This window comes from Nycticebus coucang, chromosome X (assembly GCF_027406575.1).
Source record: "Nycticebus coucang isolate mNycCou1 chromosome X, mNycCou1.pri, whole genome shotgun sequence".
Lineage (NCBI taxonomy): Eukaryota > Metazoa > Chordata > Mammalia > Primates > Lorisidae > Nycticebus > Nycticebus coucang.
This window is the reverse complement of record NC_069804.1, coordinates 125,267,210-125,288,577: the sequence shown is the minus strand read 5'-3', so window position 1 is coordinate 125,288,577 and position 21,368 is coordinate 125,267,210. Positions and strand designations below refer to the sequence as shown.

General features: G+C 37.1%; 1 protein-coding gene and 1 pseudogene across 1 annotated transcript in view; both read left to right on the top strand.

Annotated features, from left to right (window-relative positions):
* HTR2C (5-hydroxytryptamine receptor 2C) overlaps window positions 1-21,368 on the top strand; it is a 350,577-nt gene that overhangs the window by 271,688 nt on the left and 57,521 nt on the right. The gene's annotated exons all lie outside the window — the stretch shown is intronic.
* Window positions 2,285-2,462, top strand: LOC128578572 (uncharacterized; annotated as a pseudogene).

Sequence of the window (21,368 nt, the reverse complement as noted above, 5' to 3'; positions counted from 1 at the left end):
ATTAAATGTCCAGTATTGTGGGTTTTATTTTATAACATCCTTTCATTGTGTTACTTTTCTATCATGAGTGCTATTCTTTCTTTTCTAAATGAATGTTAAATTATGAACATAATACATGAATACTGTATCATACTTTGTTGGGGATTCATTGAGAGTACAAAGAGCCAAGTTACACTGATTGCATTTGTTAGGTAAAGTCCCTCTTATAATTGTGTCCCATCCTCAAAACATGTGCCACACCCTGTGACCCCCACCCCCTTCTTTCTTCCCTCTCCCTGAACCCCCCTTCCTCCATTCCCCACCATGTACTAGGTCATCACTTGTCCTCATATCAGAATTGAGTACATAGATACTTGCTTCTCCATTCTTGTGATGCTTTACTAAGAATAATGTTACACCTCCATCCAGTTTAATATAAATGATGCAAAGTCTCCATCTTTTTAATGGCTGAATAGCATTCCATGATATACATATATTGCTGCTTGTTTATCCAGTTCTGGGTTGGTGGGCATTTAGGCTGTTTCCACATTTTGGAGATTTTAAATTGAACTGGGATAAACTGTCTAGTGCAAATGTCCTTATGACAAAAGGATTTATTTTTCTTCTGGGTAGATGCCCAGTAATGGGATTGCAGGATCAAATGGGAGGTCTAGTTTAAGTTTAAGTTCTTTGAGAGTTCTCCACACTTCCTTCCAAAAAGGTTGTATTAGTTTGCAGTCACACCAGCAATGTAAAAGTGTTCCCTTCTCTCCACATCCATGCCAGAATCTGTGATTTTGAGATTTTGTGATGTGGGACATTCTCACTGGGGTTAGTTGATATCTCAGGGTGGTTTTGATTTGCATTTCTCTAATAATTAGGAACGATGAACATTCCTTCATGTGCTTGTTAGGCACTTGTCTATCATCTTTAGAGAAGGCTCTATTAATTTCTCTTCCCCAGTGATAGAAGGGATTTGGGCTCTTTTTATGTTGGTTAACTTGAGTTCTCTGTAGATTCTAGTTGTCAAGCTTTCGTCTGATTCATAATATGCAAATATCCTTTCCCATTGTGAGAGTTGTCTGTTTGCTTTGGTTATTGTCTCCTTAGCTGTACAGAAGCTATTCAATTTAATTAAGTCCCATTTGTTTACTTTGGTTGTTGTTGCAATTGCCATAGAAGTCTTCATAAAGTCTTTCTCAGGCAGAAATCTTCAAGTGTTCTCCCTCATTTTTAAAACTTTTAACCAACATCTCCTTATCTTCCCACCACCATCCCCTGAAAAACACCATTCTGCTCTCTGCTTCTTTAAGTAAGATTTTTTAAGATTCCACATATAAGTGAAATCATAGAATATTTGTCCTTCTGTATATGGCTTTTTTCCATTTACCATAATGTCTTCTAGGTTCACCCATTCTGTCATAAATGACAAGATTCCTTTCTTTTTAATGACTGAATATCTTTCCTTTGCCTGTGTCTTTAGTATGTGTTACATGTCTTCATCCACTGTTGGACACTTAGGTTGATTCCGTATCTTGGCTATGGTGAATAGTGCTGCAATAAACATGGGAATGCAGATATCTCTTTCACATAATGATTTAACTTCCTTTGGGGAAATACCCAATAGTGGGGTTGCTGGATTATATTGTAGAACTATTTTTAATTTTTGGAAGAACGTCCATAGTGTTTTCTGTAATATAACTTAATATGTCTACTAACAAGCAAAAGGGTTTCCTTTTATTTACATTTGTTTTGTTTTTTGTTTTGAGACAGAGTCTCAAGCTGTAGCCCTGGTTTCATAGTTCACATCAACCTCAAAGTAGCTGGGACTACAGGCACCCACCACAATGCCCAGATATTTTTAGAGATGGGGTCTCACTCTTGCTCAGTTTACTGTCCAACTCCTGAGCTCAAGCAATCTACCCATCTTGGCCTCCCAGAGTGCTCAGATTACAGGCTTGAGCCACCATGCCCAGATACATTCTTTGTAACGTTTTTTTCTCTTTTGACTTTTTGGTAATAGCAATCTTAATAGGGGTTATGTGATATCTCATTGTGGTTTTAATAAACATTTCCCTTATAATTAGTCATGTCGAGCACCTTACCTGTTGGCTATTTGTATGTCTTCTTTGGGAAAAATTGTTTAATAAGTTGTATGAATTCCTTATATATTTAAGATATTAATAATTGTCAGTTTATTTGGGCTGCTGTAACAAAGCATCATAAACTGGATAACTTATTAATAATAGAAAATTGTTTCTCAAAGTTCTACAGTCTGGCCACTCCAAGAACAAGGCACATATCCCTCATTTCTCAGCCTTTTGACTAAGATCAAGCATAGTTTATTTTCTTATCAGTTTAAATTTGACACATCTTCTATCCAAGATCAAAGCAAAAGTAGATTTGGTGTCTGATGAGGATTTGACTCCTCATAGGCTGCACTTTCTTGCAGTAATCTCACAAGGTAGAAGGGGCCAGCATCTCTCTGGGGACTCTTTTGTAAAAAATGGCTCATTTATGAGTACTCTACCCTCAGGACCTAATTACCTTCCCAAGCCTCAATTTTCTGATACCATCACCTTTGAGGTTAGGATTTCAACAGCTGAATTTGGAAAAGGGGGCACACAGACATTCAGACTCTAGCAACTCCTTATCAGTCACAGGGTTTATAAATATTTTCCCCCTTGCCATAGGTTGCCTTTTAATTTCAATGATTATTTTCTTTGCTTCTTTGTTGTGCATACACCTATGTTTGACATAATCCCAATTGTTTATTTTTTCTTTTGCTACCCATGCTTTTGGTGTTATATCCAAAAAATCATCACCAAGACCACTGTCAAGGAGCTTTTCTCCTACATTTTCTTCTAGGATTTTTATAGTTTCAGTTGATACACTTAAGTCTTTAATCCATTTCCAGTTAATTTTTGTGCATAGTGTAAGATAAGGACAAAATATCATTCTTTTGCATGTGGATATCCAGTTTTCCCAGCACCACTATCCTTTCCCCACTGTGTATTATCAGCACCCTTCTCAAGGTAGATATTCTATAGAATGTTCTGTGGGTCTATGTGTCTGTTTTTACAATAGCTTCATAATGCTTTGATTACTAAAGCTTTGTAATATGGCTTGAAATCAAAACATGTGAAACCTTCAGCTTTAATCTTCTTGCATTCTTACTTACTTTTTTATTTTTCTTTTACTCAATTGATTTTGTCATTTGGAATCCTTTGTTACAGATGAATTTTAGGATTTTTTCTATTTTGTAAATAATATCATTAGAATTTAATAGGGATTTTATTGCAATTCCCTTTGTAATAGTATAAAATAGAACAAAATACTTAGGAATACATTTAACCAAGGAGATGATATATTGGTACACTGAAACCTATAAGACATTTATGAAAGAAATTGAAGACACAAATAAATAGAAATATATTGATCATGTATTAGAAGAATTAATATTCTTAAAATGTCTGTATTACTCAAAGTATTTCCTTCCTTTGACTGACTTTGAGCTTAGTTTGCTTTTTCCCCATACTTTTTTGGTGTAAAATTATGTTGTCTTTCTTTTTTTCTTTTTTCTTTTTCTTTTTTTATTTTTTTTGCAGTTTTTGGCCGGGGCTGAGTTTGAACCCACCGCCTCTGGCATATGGGGCCAATGCCCTACTCCTTTGAGCCACAGGCCCCGCCTCTTTTTTTTCTTAATGTAGGCATTTATCACTATAAACTTTTCTCTTCGAGCTGCTTTTGCTGCATCCATGAGGTTTGATATGTTGTGTTTTCATTTTTGTTTTTCTCAAGATACTTTAAAATTTTCCTTTTGGGTGGTGCCTGTGGGTCAGTTAGTAGGGCGCTGGCCCCATATACCAAGGGTGGTGGGTTCAAACCCAGCCCCGGCCAAACTGCACCAAAAAAATAGCTGGGTGTTGTGGCGGGTACCTGTTGTCCCAGCTGCTCGGGAGGCTGAGGCGGAAGAATTGCATAAGCCCAAGAGCCGGAGGATGCTGTGAGTCCTGTGACATCATGGCACTCTACCGAAGGTGTAAAGTGAGACTCTGTCTCTAAAAAAAAAAAAAAAAAAAAATTAAAAATTTTCCTTTTGATTTCTTCTATTTTCCATTGGTTGTTTAATTTCCACATATTTGTAGATCTCCCAATTTCCTTCCTGTTGCTGATTTTTAGTTTCATGCCACTGTGGCCAGAAAACATATTTGATGTGATTTCAATGTTCTTAAATTTGTGAATACTTGCTCTGCAGCCTAATCTATGATCTATCCTGGAGAATGTCCCATGTGCACTTGAGAAAAATGTGATTCTGCTGTGTTAAATCGAATGTTCTGTAACTATTTGTTAGGTCCATTTGGTCAAAATTATTACTCAGTTCCACTATCCCCTTATTGATTTTCTCTCTGGTTGATTTATCCCTTGTTGAAAGTAGGATATTTTATTACTATCTATTTCTCCCATTAATTCTGTAAATATTTGCTTTATGTGGTGCTCCAAAGTTTGGTACATATGCACATATATTAATAATTATTATATTATCTTTCAACTTCTTTCCCATTATATAATGATCTTATCTCTTGTGACAGGTTCACTTTATTTTGAGATAATTTTCTACTTACAAAAGTTTCTAAGCAGTACAGAGACCCTTACATCCTTCATCCAGCTTCACAAAATGTTAACATAACGTATACCCATAGTACAATTATGAAGGAAAAGAAATCAATACTGTTGAAAATACTATTATCAAGTTACAGATTTTGTTCACATTTCACAAAATTTTCTATTGAGGTTTATTATTTGTTTCTATATCTCATCCAGATTCCCAAATTTTATTTAGTTGCATTGAACAGATTTAGCTAGATCTAATAAATCCGATGTATTCTTTTGATTTTTATTCAATTGCAAATTTGAATTTCCCTTGTGATTATTTCATTGAAACATAAGTCACTTAAAAATGTGGCATTTAATTTTTTTTGTTTTTTCATGTATACATTCATGCATTTATGAGGTACAATGTTCTGATTTCATATAGAATTAGGACCACTTACATCATACTGGTTAACATATACCTCATCTCGTTTTACTTAATTATTGTGTTAAGACATTTATATACATTATATATATTCTTTATAGATATAACATGTACCCATGCAATATGCACCCTAGATGTGGTCCCACCATTTACACTCCCTCCATCTGACCTCACCTCGCCCCTCACGTTCCCCCCTCCCTCCTTCATCCTGGGCCATAGTTGTGATTTTTTTCTTCATATGAAAGTGTGAGTGATTATAAATTGGTTTCATAATAGTACTGAGTACAGTGGATATTTTGTCTTCCAATCTTGAGATACTTTACTAAGTAGGATATGTTCCAGCTCCATCCATGTAAATGTAAAAAAGGTGAAGTCTCCATCTTTTTTAAAAGCTGCATAATAGTCCATGCTATATATACACCAGAATTTATTAATCCATTCATGGGTCGATGGGTACTTAGGCTTCTTCCATGATAATGCTATTATGAATTGAGCTGCAATGAACAATCTGATGCAAATATCTTTGTTATAAAGTGATTTTTTTGTCTTTGGGTTATACACCTAGTAGAAGAATTGCAGGATCAAATGGCAGGTCTACTTTTAGATCCCTGAGTATTCTCCATACTCCTTTCCAAAAGGGAAGTATTAGCCTGCACTCCCAAAAGCAGTGCATAAGTTTTCCCTTTTCTCCACATCCACGCCAACATCTGTAGTTTTGGGATTTTGTTATGTGACCCACTCTTACTGGAGTTAGATGATATCTCAAAGCACTTTTGATTTGCATTTCTTTGATGATTAAAGATGATGAGCATTTTTTTCATGTGTCTGTAGGCCATGTGCCCATCTTCTTCAGAGAAGTTTCTGTTCAAGTCCCTTGCTCACAATGTTCTTTTCTTATTAATAAGTTTGAATTCTCTGTGGATTCTGGTTATCAAACATTCGTGAGAAGCATAACCTGCAAATATCTTCCCCCATTCTGAGGAATGTCTGCTTGCTTTACTTATTGTGTTCTTGGCTGTACAGAAGCTTTTTAGTTTGATCAGATTCCAGTGATGTATTTTTGGTGTTGCTTCAATTGCCTGGGGGGTCCTCCTCAAAAAGTATTCTCCCAGGCCAATTTATTCAAGAGTTCCTCCTGCACTCTCTCCAGGAATCTTTATAGTTTCATGTCTTAAGTTGAAATCTCCTATCCAGTGAGAGTCAATTTTTGTTAATAGTGAAAAGTGTGAGTTTTAGTCTTCCACAAGTTGCCAGCCAGTTTTCCCAGCACCATTTGTTAAATAGGGAATCTTTCCCCCAATTTATATTTTTGATAGGCTTATCAAACATCAAATGATGATAAGTGTCTGGATTCATCTTTTGGGTCTCCATTCTGATCCATACATCTACCTATCTATTTTTTGTGCTAGTACCATGCTGTTTTGATCATGATAAATTTATGATATAGTCTGAAGTCTGGTAGCATGATTCCTCCTGATTTGCTTTTATTTCTGAGTAATGTCTTGGTTATTCAAGGATTTTTCTGATTCCATATAAAATGAAGTACTATTTTTTCCAGATCTTTAAACTATGATGGTGGTGCTTTGATAGGGATTGCATTAAATTTGTATATTGCTTTGGGTAATATGGACATTTTAACAATGTTGATCCTTCCCAGTTATGACCATGGTACGTTTTTCCATTTGTTAACATCTTCAGCTATCTTTTCTCACAGTTACATAATTCTCTTTGTAGAGATCTTTCATGTCCTTTGTTATGTAAATTCCCAAATACTTCATCTTCTTTGGCACAATTGTAAAGGGAAAAGAGTCCTTAACTATATTTTCAGCCTGATTATTATTGGTATATATAAAAGCTACAGATTTGTGTGTATTGATTTTGTATCCTGAGACACTACTGTACTCTTTGATAATTTCTAAGAGTTTTGCAGTTGAGTCCCTAGGGTTTTCCAGGTATAAAATTATATCATCTGTGAAGAGTGAAAGTTTGATCACCTCTGACCCTAGTTGTATACCCTTGATCACCTTCTCTTGCCTGATTGTGATGGCTAAGACTTCCATTACAGTGTTAAAAAGAAGTGGAAACAATGGGCAACTTTTTCTGGTTCCTGATCTGAGTGGAAATGCTTTCAATTTTACTCCTTTCAATATAATATTGGCTATGGGTTTGCTATAGACGGCCTCTATCAGTTTAAGAAAAGTTCATTCTTTACCTATTTTCTTAAGTGTTTTGACCATAAAACAATGCTGGATATTGTCAAAAGCTTTTTCTGCATCAATTGAGAGAATCATATGGTCTTTGTTTTTTAGTTTGTTTATGTGATGTATTATATTTATAGATTTATGTATATTGAACCAATCTTGAGACCCTGGGATAAAAAACACCTGGTCATGGTGTATAATTGGTTTGATATGTTGCTGGATTCTGTCTGCTAGGATCTTTTTGAATATTTTTGCATCTATATTCATTAATAATATTGGTCTATAATTTACTTTTCTTGTTGGGTCTTTTCCTGGTTTGGGAATCAGGGTGATATTTGCTTCATAGAATGTCTTGGAAAGTATTCCTTCTTTTTCAATGTTTTGGAAAAGGTTAAGTATGTAGGTACTAGTTCCTCTTTAAAGGTTTGGTAGAATTCTCATGTGAAGTCATCTGGTCCCAGACTCTTCTTTTGGGGGAGATTTATATACTTCATTCTATTTCAGTACTTGATATAGGTCTGTTCAGCATTTCCAATTCTTTCGGATTAAGTCTAGGAAGTTGGCAGCTTCCACATATTGGTAAATTTCTTTCAGATTTTCATATTTCTGAGAATAAAGTTTTTTGTATTATTCATTATAGATTTTTTTGCATTTCTGAGGTGTCTTATTATTTCACCTTTGTTATTTCTGATTGATGGTATTAGAAACTTTAATTTTCTATTTTTGGTTAAGTTGGCCAAAGGTTTTTTAATTTTGTTGAATTTTTCAAAAAACTAACTTTTGATTCATTGATCTTTTGAATAAGTCTTTTGTTTTCAATTTCATTTAATTCTGCTCTAATTTTAGTTATTTATTTTTGTCTGCTGGGTTTGGGATTGGAATGTTTTTCCTTTTCCATTTGCTTAAGATGTCCCATTAAGTTACTGACTTCCTCACTTTCTATTCTCTTGAGGAAGACTTGCAATGCTATAAATTTCCCTGTTAGGACTGCTGTTGCAGTATCTCATGGGTACTGATAATTTGTGTCTTCATTATATTTTTGTTCTAAAAAATTGGCAATTTCCTTCTTAATCTCATCTATGACACAGCTATCATTCAGCATAAGGTTACTTAGTTTCCATTTCTTTGTATGAGTATGCATATACCTGTTATTGGTGAGTTCTATCGCGTGACGATCCATGAAAATACAAGGAATAATTTCTATACTTTTAAATTTGCTGAGGTTAGACTTGTGACCTAAGATGTGATCAATTTTGGAGGATGTTCCATGGGCTGATGAGAAGAATGTGTATTCAATTTTGTTAGAATGAAATGTTCTGTAGATGACTGTTAAATTCAATTGCTGTATGGTGAAGTTTAAGTCCAAAATTTCTTAGTTTCTTATTGGAGGATCTATCCAACACTGCCAAAGTTGTGTTAAAATCTCCAATATTGTGGTGCTGGAAGACACTAAATTGTTCACGTCAGTTATGGTCTCCCTTATAAATTGAGGAGCATTCTGGTTGGGTGCATAAATGTTAATAATTGACATCTCATCATGTTGAGTGTTTGCCTTAACAAATATGAAGTGACCGTACTTGTCTTTACTTATTTTTATTGGTTTAAAGCCTAATGTATCTGCAAATAAAATTGCCACCCCTGCTTTTTTCTGATTTCCATTTGCCTGGATTACAGATGTCCATCCCTTCACCCTGAGTCTATATTTAGCCTTTAAGTTAAGATGAGCTTCTGGTATGCAGCAGATATCTGGCCTGAGTTTTTGTATCCAATCAGCCAACCTGTGCCTCTTAAGAAGATAATTTAACCTTTTGCATTAATTGAGAGTATTGATAAGGTTGATAATATTTTGGGTATCAAATTTTTTGAAAGTCCATTGGAAATGTTAAATCTTTTCACCACTGTGGAAATTGGGTTTTGATCAAGAACTTCAGAGTGAGTTTACTTTGGTGGTAGAGCATTGTGTTGGTCATTATGAAGGATGGGTCTGAGAATATCCTGAAAAGCTGGTTTGGTTATGGAAAATTTCTTCAATGTGTGTATTTAATTAAAGTATTTAACTTCTCCGTCATAAATGAAATTCAATTTAGCTGAAAACAGGATCCTGGACTGGAAGTTGTTTTGTTTTAGGAGATTGAAGGTCGATGACCATCCTCTTCTGGCTTGAAAAGTTTCAGCAGAGAGATATGCAGTCATTCTAATATTCATCCCCTTGTAGGTTATGATTTTCTTACATCTGCCTGCTTGCAGGATTTTCTCCTTCATATTAACTTTGGTGAAGTTAATTACAATGTGTCTAGAAGATGCCTTATTTGGGTTGAGTCATGCTGGGGTTCTGAAACTGTCTATCTCAATTTCAGAATCTCTTGCCATGCTTGGGAAGTTCTCCTCAATTATCTCTTGGAGTGGAATATCTGTATCTTTCAGACCATCCTCTTCTTCTTCACCTTATTCTTATAAGGTGAATGTTTGCTTTTTTGGAGTAGTCCCACAATTCTTTTAGGGAATGATCTGTTTTTTCTCTCCACTTCTCTTCCTCTTTGAGCATTTGGGAGCATTCAAAAGCTTTATCTTCAATGTCAGAGATCCTTTCTTCTGCCTGCTCCATTCTGTTACTGAGAGATTCTACTGTATTTCTCAGATCTCTGTGGGCTGCAAGTTCTTGCCTCAATGTGTCAAAATTTTTGTGATTTTGTCTTTGAATTCATTGAATTCTTGAGACAACTTTTGAATTGCTCTTTGAACTTCTAATTCCATTTTTACCTCCATTCTGTTAATCTTATTTGCAATCCAAATTCTAAATTCGATTTTTGATATCTCAGCCATTTGTTTATGAATGGGATCTTCTGTTGTGTCTCCTTTGTCATTCCTTGGCCAAATTAATCTACTATGATTATTCATGTTGCCAGCATTTTCCCGCTGATTCTGCCCCATGATTATTTTTCACCATTTGGCTAGAGAAGGTAGTATGGTGAAATTGCACTGACGGCTCCTGGGTTCCCTTTACTAAAAAACTGGGACTGGTGATTGCAGTTTTTCCTCTAGAGCTTTACAAAGGTCCTATTCAGTACTATAGCCTGAAACTGGGGATCTGCTTGGTGTAATGGGGCTAGATGGCTCTGCCCTGTATTCAGCCAGTCTCTGTCCAATCCTAGTGAATCAGTGGCTTTGGGCTGAAATCTTAGCTGTGGCGATACATAAGCAACTAAGACACCCCCACCCCCACCCCTGCTTAGGCAACAACTAGAAGAGGAGAGTCCCACACTCCCACAACAACACAACCAGGGTACATCCTTGGTGGGTCCCTGGGTGATCAGCTCAGCTGAAGAGTTCCAAACGAATTGTTGCAGTCAACACAAACACAGATCAGGTGGGAGAGTTCAAAATGTCTTTAGCATCTAGGTAGCGGGGGTCCACTGGCAACTCAAGTGTAACTCACTGCAGTGTTCTGTGGAGTCAGAAAAGCCCACCCAGCAAAATAGTCTGGGGGGCTGGTGCCTCCTTCCCCACCTTGCACCTCCATCACACCCAGGCATTGGTAGCCCCATGGGGCTGTGGCTCACTTCCCTCCAGTGAGCAAATGTGCCTGGGATTTTTGCCTGCCAGATTCAGAGGGAATTCAATGCCTCATTGACCAGGCAATCACCCTCTGTCATTAGCTGGCTGGGGGAGTTGAAGTCTGACTACCTTGGGTGCTCAATGGAAACTGGGGAGTGTTCTACCTGAGCTTGTTCCAAACCAGAGGTTAACAAAGCAGCAAATGTTGTTTGCCCTCAGAGACCATGCCTCTGCCCCAGTCACTCTGCTCCTCTGGTATCCCTACCATGTGAGGTTTAGCTCCCTCTGGCAGTCCACAGAATTGGGGAGGTGTCTCTCTGAAATTTCACCCCAGCAGAATGGCTCTATTAATGTTGCTGCTGGGTTGGAGGTGTCTCCACTTGGGTTCCCATGACTCAATGGTTCCCAAGCCTCCACCTGTCATGCAGAGACCCAAGCCTCTGCCCACTGCTGAGTTGCACTTTCTCAGAGCCAAGCCAGACACCTCTGCCCTGTGCCTTTCTGCACTGTTACCGGATTCACTATTATAGCACAGCTGCACTACCTCAGACCATACAATGCCCAGTCTTAACAAAGAACTGTGAAGGTTCTTGTCTCTGCAGGGTTTGGGCTTCTAGATTGCCAGGACAGCGGTCAGCACTCCACTCCCAGTGTCAAGCATTTAATGCATTTAATTTTTTATAGCACGGAAGTTTCCCAAGTGTTTTGTATAATGTCTCATTGAGATATATTTTTGTCTGCACCACACTCTATATTTTTCAATCTTTTTAACATTATTGTTACTTTTAAACATCTTAACCAAGGATCTTTCTTGAATAATATTACAATTGCACTTAAAAATATGGGAATTATTTCTAAAATATTTTGTTATTAATTTCGAACATAATTCCATAGTGATAGAAGAGAAGCAGTATGATTTCAATCCCTTTATAATTGTTCTACATCCCAGCATATGTTCCAGTGTTTTCTGGTTAATATGCCAGTTGGATAGAACAGCTATTCTGCTATTTAGTGGAAGATTGTATAAATGTTAATTATGTTCAATTGATGATTGGTTCATAGTACTATTCAGATCTACCATTTATTTACCACTTTTCAGAATATTAATTCTATTAATTTCTTTGAGTTTAACATGGAAAACTCCAAAGATATATTAATTTCTCCATTTCTCTTTCAATTCTCTATGTATTTTAGAGAACTGTTCTAATGTGAAAATATGTTTTTAATTATTATATCACCTTGTTATGTTAATCTACTTATAATTATGAAATAACCCACTTTATCTAGAATAATACTTATATTATTAAGTATATTTCATCTGAAAAATACACTTAGCTATAATATTCTTATACATATTTTTTCCATGTACCATATGTATATTAATTCTTGATTTTCTACCAATTAGCATTTTGTAATTAAAATATTATATATGTTATGAGCATAGAATTATAGAATTTTGTCTCTCCTCTTAAAATATTTTGTCTGCTTTGATAATCTCTACCTACGCATTTATTTATTTATTTAGAGACAGAATCTTACTCTGTCGCTCAGGCTAGAGTGCTATGGAGTCACCTAGCTCACAGCAACCGCAAACTCCTGGGTTTAAGTGATCCTCATGCCTTAGCCTCCACAGTATTTTGGACTACATGCATCCACCATAATGCCTGGCCATTTTTTTCTACTTTTAGTACAGACAGGGTATCACTCTTGCTTAGGCTAGTCTCAAACTCTTGAGCTTGGTCTACCTGTTTTTGCTTCTTGGAGGGATAAGATTACAGGCATAAGACACCAGGGACAGCCTTGATAATATCTATCTTTCGATTAGAGTATACAGTTAAATTATACTTAAGGTGATCATTGATGTTTGTTTTAGGTTTTCAGTTTTGGTATTTGTTTTCTACTCATATCTCTACTGTTTCTATGTTCTTCCTTTCCTGAGTACTTTTTTTATTGTGACATGCTTCATATATCCACCATAAGTGTCACCATTTTTTTATTAAATCATAGTTGTGTACATTAATGCAATTATGGGGTACAACGTGCTAGTTTTATATACAATTTTAAATACTTCAATCAAACTGGTTAACAAAGCCTTCACCTCATTTTCTTAGTTATTGTGTTAAGACATTTGTATTCTACACTTAATAGATTTAACTTGTACCCTTGTAAAATGGGTAGGTGTAGGTGTGGTCCCACCAATTACCCTCCTTCCACCCATCATACCCCCTTCTCTACCCTCCCTCTTCTCTTTCCCCTTCTTCTTGGGCTATAGTTGGGTTATAGCTTTCATATCAAAGTGTTGTGTTTATAAATTGATTTCATAGTAGGGCTGAGTACATTGAATACTTTTTCTTCCATTCTTGAGATATATTGCTAAGAAGAATATGTTCCAGCTCCATCCATGTAAACATGAAAGAGGTGAAGTCTCCATCTTTCTTTAAGGCTGCATAATATTCCATGGTGTACATGTACCACAATTTGCTAGTCCATTCGTGAGTCGATAGGCACTTGGGCTTCTTCCATGACTTAGCAATTATGAATTAGGCTACAATAATCATTTCTGGTGCAAATATCTTTGTTATAAAGTGATGTTTGGTCTTCTGGATATATAACTAGTAGAGGAATTGTAGGATTGTATGGCAGGTCTACAGGTCTACAGGTCCCTAAGTGATCTCCAAACATCTTTCTGAAAGGAACGTATTAGTTTGCATTCCCACCTCCCACCAACAGTGTAGAAGTGTTCCCTTTTCTCCATATCCATGCCAACATCTATGGTTTGGGGATCATAGATGTGGGCTAATCTTGCTGGAATTAGATAATATATCAAAGTGGTTTTGATTAGCATTTCTTTGAAGATTAAGAATGATGAGCATTTTTTTCATGTGTCTGTAGGCCATGCACCTGTCTTCTTCAGAGAAGTTTCTCTTCAAGTTCCTTACCCAGTCTGAGATAGGATCACATGTTCTTTTCTTGTTAATACATTTTAGTTCTCTGTGGATTCTGCTAATAAATCCTTTGTCAGAGATATAACCTGCAAATATCTTCTCCCATTCTGAGGGATGTCTGCTTGCTTTACTAACTGTGTTCTTGGCTGTGCAGAAGCTTTTTAGTTTGATCAGGTCCCAGTAATGTATTTTTGATACTGCTTCAATTTCCTGGGGAGTCCTCCTCATAAAATATTCACCCACGTCAATTCCTTCAAGAGTTTTCCCTGCACTTTCTTTAAGTATTTTTATAGTTTCATGTCTTAACTTTAAATTTTTTATCCAGTGAGAGTCTATCTTAGTTAATGGTAAAAGGTGTGGGTCCAGTCTCAATCTTTTACAGGTCGCCAGCCAGTTCACCCAGCACCATTTGTTAAATAGGGAATCTTTTCCCCACTGAATGTTTTCACTTGGCATGTCAAAGATCAAATAATGGTAAGTAGCTCGATTCATCTCTTGGTTCTCTATTCTATTCCAGACATCTACTTCTCTGTTTTTGTGCCAGTACCATGCTGTTTTGATCACTATCGATTTATAGTATAGTCTGAGGTTTGGTAGCATGATTCCTCCTCCTTTGTTTTTATTTCTGAGCAATGTCTTGGCTATTAGAGATTTTTTCTGAATCCATATAAAACGAAGTATTAATTTTTCAAGATCTTTAAAATATGACAATGGAGTTTTAATAGGAATTGCATTAAAATTATATATTGCTTTGGGTAGTATACACATTTTAACAATGTTGATTCTTCCCCGCCAGGACCATGGTATGTTTTTCCATTTGTTAACATCTTCAGCTATTTCTTTTCCTAAATTTTCACAGTTTTCTTTATGGAGATCTTTCGCGTCCTTTGTTAAGTATACTCCCAAATTTTCATCTTCTTTTGCACTACTGTGAAAGGAATAGAGTCCTTGACTGTTTTTTTGGCTTGGCTATTTTTAGTATATATAAAGGCTACAGATTTATGAATGTTCATTTTGTAGCCTGAGACATTGCTGTATTCCTTGATCACTTCTAAAAGATTTTTAGTAGAATCCCTGGTATTTTCCAGATATACAATCATATCATCTGTGAACAGTGAAAGTTTGATCTCTTCTGACCCTATGTGGATACCCTTGATTGCCTTTTCTTCCCTGATTGCAATGGCTAAAACTTCCATTACAATGTTAAAGAGCAATGGATACAATGGGCAATCTTGCCTGGTTCCTGATCTAAGTGGAAAGGATTTCACTCCATTCAATACGATATTGGTTGTGGGTTTGCTGTAGATGGCCTCTATTAGTTTAAGAAATGTCACTTCTATTCCAATTTTCTTAAGTGTTCTGATCATGAAGGGATGTTGGATATTATCAAAAGTTATTTCTGCATCAATTGAGAGAATCATATGGTCTTTATGTTTTAGTTTATATGTTGAATTACATTTATATATTTACGTATATTGAAACAGCCTTGAGACCCTGGGATAAATCCCACTTGGTCATGACATATAATTTTTTTGATGTGTTGTTGGATTCTATTTGTTGGATCTTATTGAATATTTGTGTATCAATATTCATTGGTGATATTGGTCTATAATTTTCTTTTCTTGTTAGGTCTTTATCTGGTTTAGGGATCAAGGTGATGTTTGCTTCTTAGAATGTGTTAGGTAGTATTCCTTTTTCTATATTTTGGAAAACATTTAGTAATATAGGTACTAGTTCTTCTTTAAAGGTTTGGTAGAATTCTGACATAAATCCATCTGGTCCTGGGCTTTTCTTTTTAAGGAGATTTTTTATAGTTGAAGCTATTTCAAAACTTGATATAGGCCTGTTTAAAATTTCCACTTTGTTCTGGCTAAGTCTTGCTAGGTGGCATACTTCCAAGTATTTGTCGATTTCTTTCAGATTTTCATATTTCTGAGAGTAAAGTTTGTTGTAATATTCATTAAGGATTTTTTTAATTTCTGACAGGTCTGTTGTTATTTCATTTTTACCATTTCTGATTCATGAAATTAGAGACTTTACTCTGTTTTTCCTCGTTAGGTTGGCCAATGGTTTGTCTATTTTATTGATCTTTTCAAAAAACCAACTTTTGGATTTATTGATCTGTTGTGTAATTCTTTTGTTTTCAATTTTATTTAATTCTGCTCTGATTTTGGTTATTTCTTTTCTTCTGCCGGGTTTGGGGTTGGAATGTTCTTCCTTCTCCAGTTGCTTGAGATGTCCCATTAAGTTATTAACTTCCTCTCTTTCCATTTTCTTGAGGAAGGCTTGTAGTGCTACAAATTTCCCTCTTAGGACTGCCTTTGCAGTATCCCAGAGGTTTTGATAATTCGTGTCTTGATTGTTGTTTTGCTCCAAAAATTTGGTGATTTCCTTCTTCATCTTGTCTATAACCCATCTATCGTCCAGCATAAGGTTCTTTAGCTTCCATGTTTTTGTATGGGTATGCAGATTCCTGATGTTATTGAGTTCAACTTTTATTCCACGATGGTCTGAGAAGATGCAAGGAATAATTTCTATTATTTTTAAATTTGCTGAGGTTAGATTTGTGGCCTAGGATGTGGTCAATTTTGGAGTATGTTCCGTGGGCTGATGAGAAGAATGTGTATTCAGTTTTGTTGGAATGAACTGTTCTGTAGATGTCTGTTAAATCCGGATGTTGATAGGTTAATTTTTTATTTATTTATTTATTTATTTTTTTTTTTTGGTTTTTGGCCAGGACTAGGTTTGAACCCGCCACCTCCAGCATATGGGACCGGCGCCCTACTCCTTGAGCCACAGGTGCCGCCCAGATAGGTTAATTTTAAATCTAAAATTTCTTTGCTTAGCTTCTTTTTGGAGGATCTATCCAGCACTGCTAAAGGGGTGTTAAAATCTCCAACTACTATGGAACTGGAGGAAATCAAGTTGCTCATGTCTGTTTGAGTTTCTCTTATAAATTTAGGTGCGTTGTGGTTGGGTTCGTAAATATTAATAATTGAAATCTCATCATATTGAGTATTACCTTTAACAAATATGAAGTGTCCATCCTTGTCCTTCCTTATTTTGGTTGGGTTAAAGCCTATTGTATCTGCGAATAGGATTGCAATGCCTGCTTTTTTTCTGCTTTCCATTTGCCTGGAGTATAGATGACCATCCCTTCACTTTGAGTCTATATTTATCTTTGAAGGTAAGATGAGATGCTTGTATGCAGCAGATATCTGGCTTGAGTTTTTGTATCCAGTCAGCCAACCTGTGCCTCTTTAGAGGACAATTTAAACCATTCACATTAATTGAGAATATTGATAAGCCTTTTGAGCATCCGGTGGACATTTTTAATCCTTTTGCGACTGTGGAAGTTGGAATTTGATTGAAAGTTTCTGGATGGGTTTACTTTTTTGTTGGAGGATTACGCTTGTCTTTATGGAGGATAGGTCTGAGAATATCCTGGAGTGCTGGTTTAGTTGTGGCAAATTTCTTCAACATGTGAATGTTATTAAAGTATTTAATTTCTCCATCATAAATGAAACTCAGTTTAGCTGAATACAGGATTCTGGGTTGAATGTTATTTTGTTTTGGGAGATTAAAAGTCGATGACAATCCTCTTCTAGCTTGATAGATTTCAGCAGAGAGATCTACAGTTAGTTTAATATTCTTGCCCTTGTAGGTGATGGTTTTCTTTTTCTGGCTGCTTTCAGATTTTTCTCCTTTATATTAACTTTAGTGAAATTGATTGTGATGTATCTGGGGGATTTCTTATTCTGGTTGAGTCGTGCTGGAGTTCTGGCATGTCTTGAAAGTTCTCTTTCATAATATCATGAAGAAGAGACTCTGTGCCTTGTGAAGCCACTTCATCGCTTTTGGGGATCCCTATAAGACGAATATTGGTTTTCTTCTAATTATCCCAGAGCTCTCTGAGAGAGTGATCTGTTTTTGTCCTCCATTTATCTTCCTCTTTTAGAGTTTGGGAGTGTTCAAAAGCTTTGTCTTCAATGTCAGAAATTCTTTCTTCTGCTTGCTCCATTCTGTTACTGAGGGATTCTACTGTGTTTCTGAGCTCTTCGAGGGCTGCAACTTCTTGCCTCAATGTGTCAAAATCTTTTGTCATTTGGTCTTTGAATTTGTTGAATTCTTGAGACATCTTTTGTGTTACTGCTTGGAATTCTAATTTGATCTTATTTGCTATCCAGATTCTGAATTTGATTTCTGACGTCTCAGCTATTTGTGCATGGGATCTTGTGCTGTATCTGCCTAATTGTTCCCTGGGGGAGTTTATCTACTCTGATTATTCATATTGCCAGAGTTTTTCCCTTGATTTGGTCTTATGATTACTTTTCACCATTGCCTCTGGCCATCCTCAGAGTTGGGGAGGTGTCTCTCCAAGATTAGACCACAGCGGGATCACCCTATTGTTGCTGGATCTTTGTAGGGAGTGACCCTGTGTAGCTCCTCTGGGGCTGCCCCAGTCAGGGAGTTCTGATTGTGGGAGCAGCTCCAGAGTGTGACACACCCATATCCAGGAACAAGGCGAGGGGGTGCACACGATTCTGGGAGTGCCCGGTGCCCAGTCACTTTGGCACAGAAAGCCGAAGGCTCCAGCAGTCTCTCACCTGGAGAAGGGCTCCACACAGAGGCAGGGAGGGCTCTGGAGGGTGCACAGCTACCAGAGTCCCTGGCCAGATGAGTGGGCCGGTGTCAAGTAGGGAGGGTACATGAGGGAGGATGTGGGGTTGCGCAGATCCTGGAGTTCCTAGTCATGGTGTGTAGAGGTCCGGGTGGTCACAGGTCGTGGTGCCCCTTGTACGGAGACCCGGCCGGGTGCAGGATGCGAGGCCACGTGGCTGCCATTGGATGTCCTGGTAGTAGGGTGGCTCAGCACAGAGTCTCTTGTGGGGGGGGTCTCTTGGTCCAGCATACAGGGAGGGAGGGCAGTGCTTAAGAACCTCCTCTCTCAGTCTCAGTAGTGGTTAGGCTTCTGGTTCATCAGATAAGGGGGGATGGGTGTACTGGAAGTTCAGAATGGCAGGGAAGATCTTAGTTTGATATTTCTGCCTAGCAAGAGAGTGTTCAGAGTCACGGCAAGGTCTCTCTAAGGAAGTAGTCCCCACTTCCCACAGTACTCACCCGTGGGGTGAGGCAAGAGGTCCACAGTTCACCGCTTGTCCACAGAAAACCCACAGGAGCAAATGAAGAGAGAAAAGAAAGGAGACAGAAAAACAGAGAAAAACCACAGCTTTCTTGGGGGAGGGGATGGACACGCCTCCTTCCAGATGAATTTTGTACCTGAAGGTTGGTTTCTTGGAGTCGCAGCTTGCCTTAGCAGAAGTGACCTGCAGTTATCATCTCTCTCTCTCAGCCAGGCTCCCCATCTTCAGCTTAATTGGGCTGTTTCTGGATGTTATCTTTTCTTTTGGACAGGAGCCTCCCTCAAAAGCTGCTCTCAGTCGGCCATCTTGCCCTCCCCCTGGGTAATTTCATTCTTAATATCTTCAATGACACAGCTATCATTTAGCATAAGGTTATGTAGCTTCCAAGACTTTGTATGAGTTTGAAGATTCATGTTGTTATTGAGTTCAACTTTAATTCCATGATGGTCTGAGAAGATACAGGAATAATTTCTATTTTTAAAAATTTGCTGAGGTTAGATTTGTGACCTAAGATGTGATCAATTTTGAAGGATGTTCCATAGACTGATGAGAAGAATGTGTTTTCAGTTTTATTAGGATGAAATGTTCTGTAGATATCAGTTAAGCCAAGTTGTTCTGTGCTCAGGTTCAAGTCCAAAATATCTTTACTTAATTTTATCTTGGGGGATCTATCCAACACTGCCAAAGGGTTGTTAAAATCTCTGACTGTTATGGTTATGGAAGATATCAAATTTTTCATGTCTGTTAGGGTCTCCTTTATAAATTGAGGGGCATTCTGGTTGGGTGCATAAATGTTAATATTTGAAATCTCCTCATGTTGGGTGTTAGACAAATAAGAAGTAACTATCCTTATCTTTCCTAACCATTGCTGGTTTAAAGCCTATTGTCTCTACATGTAAAATTGCAACACCTGCTTTTTTCTGATTTCCATTTGCCTGTATTATAAAAGTCCATCCCTTCACTCTGAGTCTATTTTTTCCTTTAAGGTAAGGTGAGATTCTTATATGCAACAGTTATCTGGTCTAAGTTTACATATCCAATCAGCCAACCTATGCCTCTTTAGAGGACAATTTAAGCCATTCACATTAATCGACAGAATTGGAAAGTGTGATAGTGTTTTGGGTGTCATGTTTTTCAAATGTCTAGTGTATACTTTTAGTCCCTAGCCTACTGTGGAAGTTAGGTTTTTTTCAAAAGTTTCTGGTTGAGTTTACTTTGGCTGTGGAACACTCTGCTGGTCTTTATGGAGGATGAGACTAAGAATATCCTGAAGAGCAGGTTTAGTTGTGGTAAATTTCTTCAACAGCTGTATGTCATTAATGTATTTGATTTATACATCATAGATGAAACTTAGTTTGGTTGGGTATAGGATTCTAGGCTTGAAGTTATTTTGTTTTAGGAGATTTAAGGTCAAAGACCAATTTCTTCTGGCTTGAAAAGTTTCAGCTGAGAGATCGGCAGTCATTCTGATATTTCTCCCTTTGTGTGTAAGGCTTTTCTTGCATCTGGCTGCTTAAAGAATTTTCTCCTTTATTTTAACTTTGGCAAAGTTATTTACAATGTGCCTAGGAGATGCTGTATTTGGGTTGAGTCATGCTGGGGTTTTGAAACTGTCTGCTATCTAAATTTCAGTATCCCTTGCCATGCTTGGGAATTCTTCCCCAAAATCTCTTGGAGTAAAGCATCTGTGCTTTTAGGACCACCCTCTTTCCTTCTGGAATTCCTACAAGATGAATGTTTGATCTTTTGGAGTGATTCCACAACTCTCTCAGGGAAAGATCAGTTTTGCTTTCTATCTGTCTGCCTTTTGAATGTTTGGTAGTGTTCAAAAGCTTCGTCTTTGATTTCAGAAATCCTTTCTCCTGCCTGCTCCACTCTATTACTGAGGGATTCTACTGAATTTCAGAGCTCCTTGAATATTTTTTTCATTTCACTGAGCTCTGCTATCTGGTTTCTCATTATGTCCATATCCTTGGTAAATTTGTCTTTGAATTCACTTACTTCTTGAGACAACATTTGCACAACTTTTTGGATTTCAATATCCTTCTTTTTCTCCAATTTATTCATCGTATTTGCCATCCATATTCTGAATTCTATTTCTGACATTTGGGCCAGTTGTTTATGACTGTCATTTTCTGAAATATCCCTTTGGTCATTCTTGGGGGAGTTGATTTGCTCTAATTATTCATGTTGGCAGAGCTCCTCCTCTGGTTCTGCCTCACACTTAATTTCTGTAGTTTGTGTATGAAAACTGAAAGGGTGTGGTTGAATTGGGATTCCAGAAATGTAACAAGCTCTTTACCAAAGAGCAGGGATCAATGACTGTAGTTTTTTCCTTATAGCTTTTATAAAGGTCCCTTTCAGACCTGCAGCTAGTGACTCTGAGAACCAAATTGTTGTGATAGGGCTAGCTGGCTCTGTCTTGTAGTCAGCCAACCAGTATCCAATCTTATTGAGTCACAGGATAAGGATACAATCACATCTAGGAGGATATACAGGAAACTGA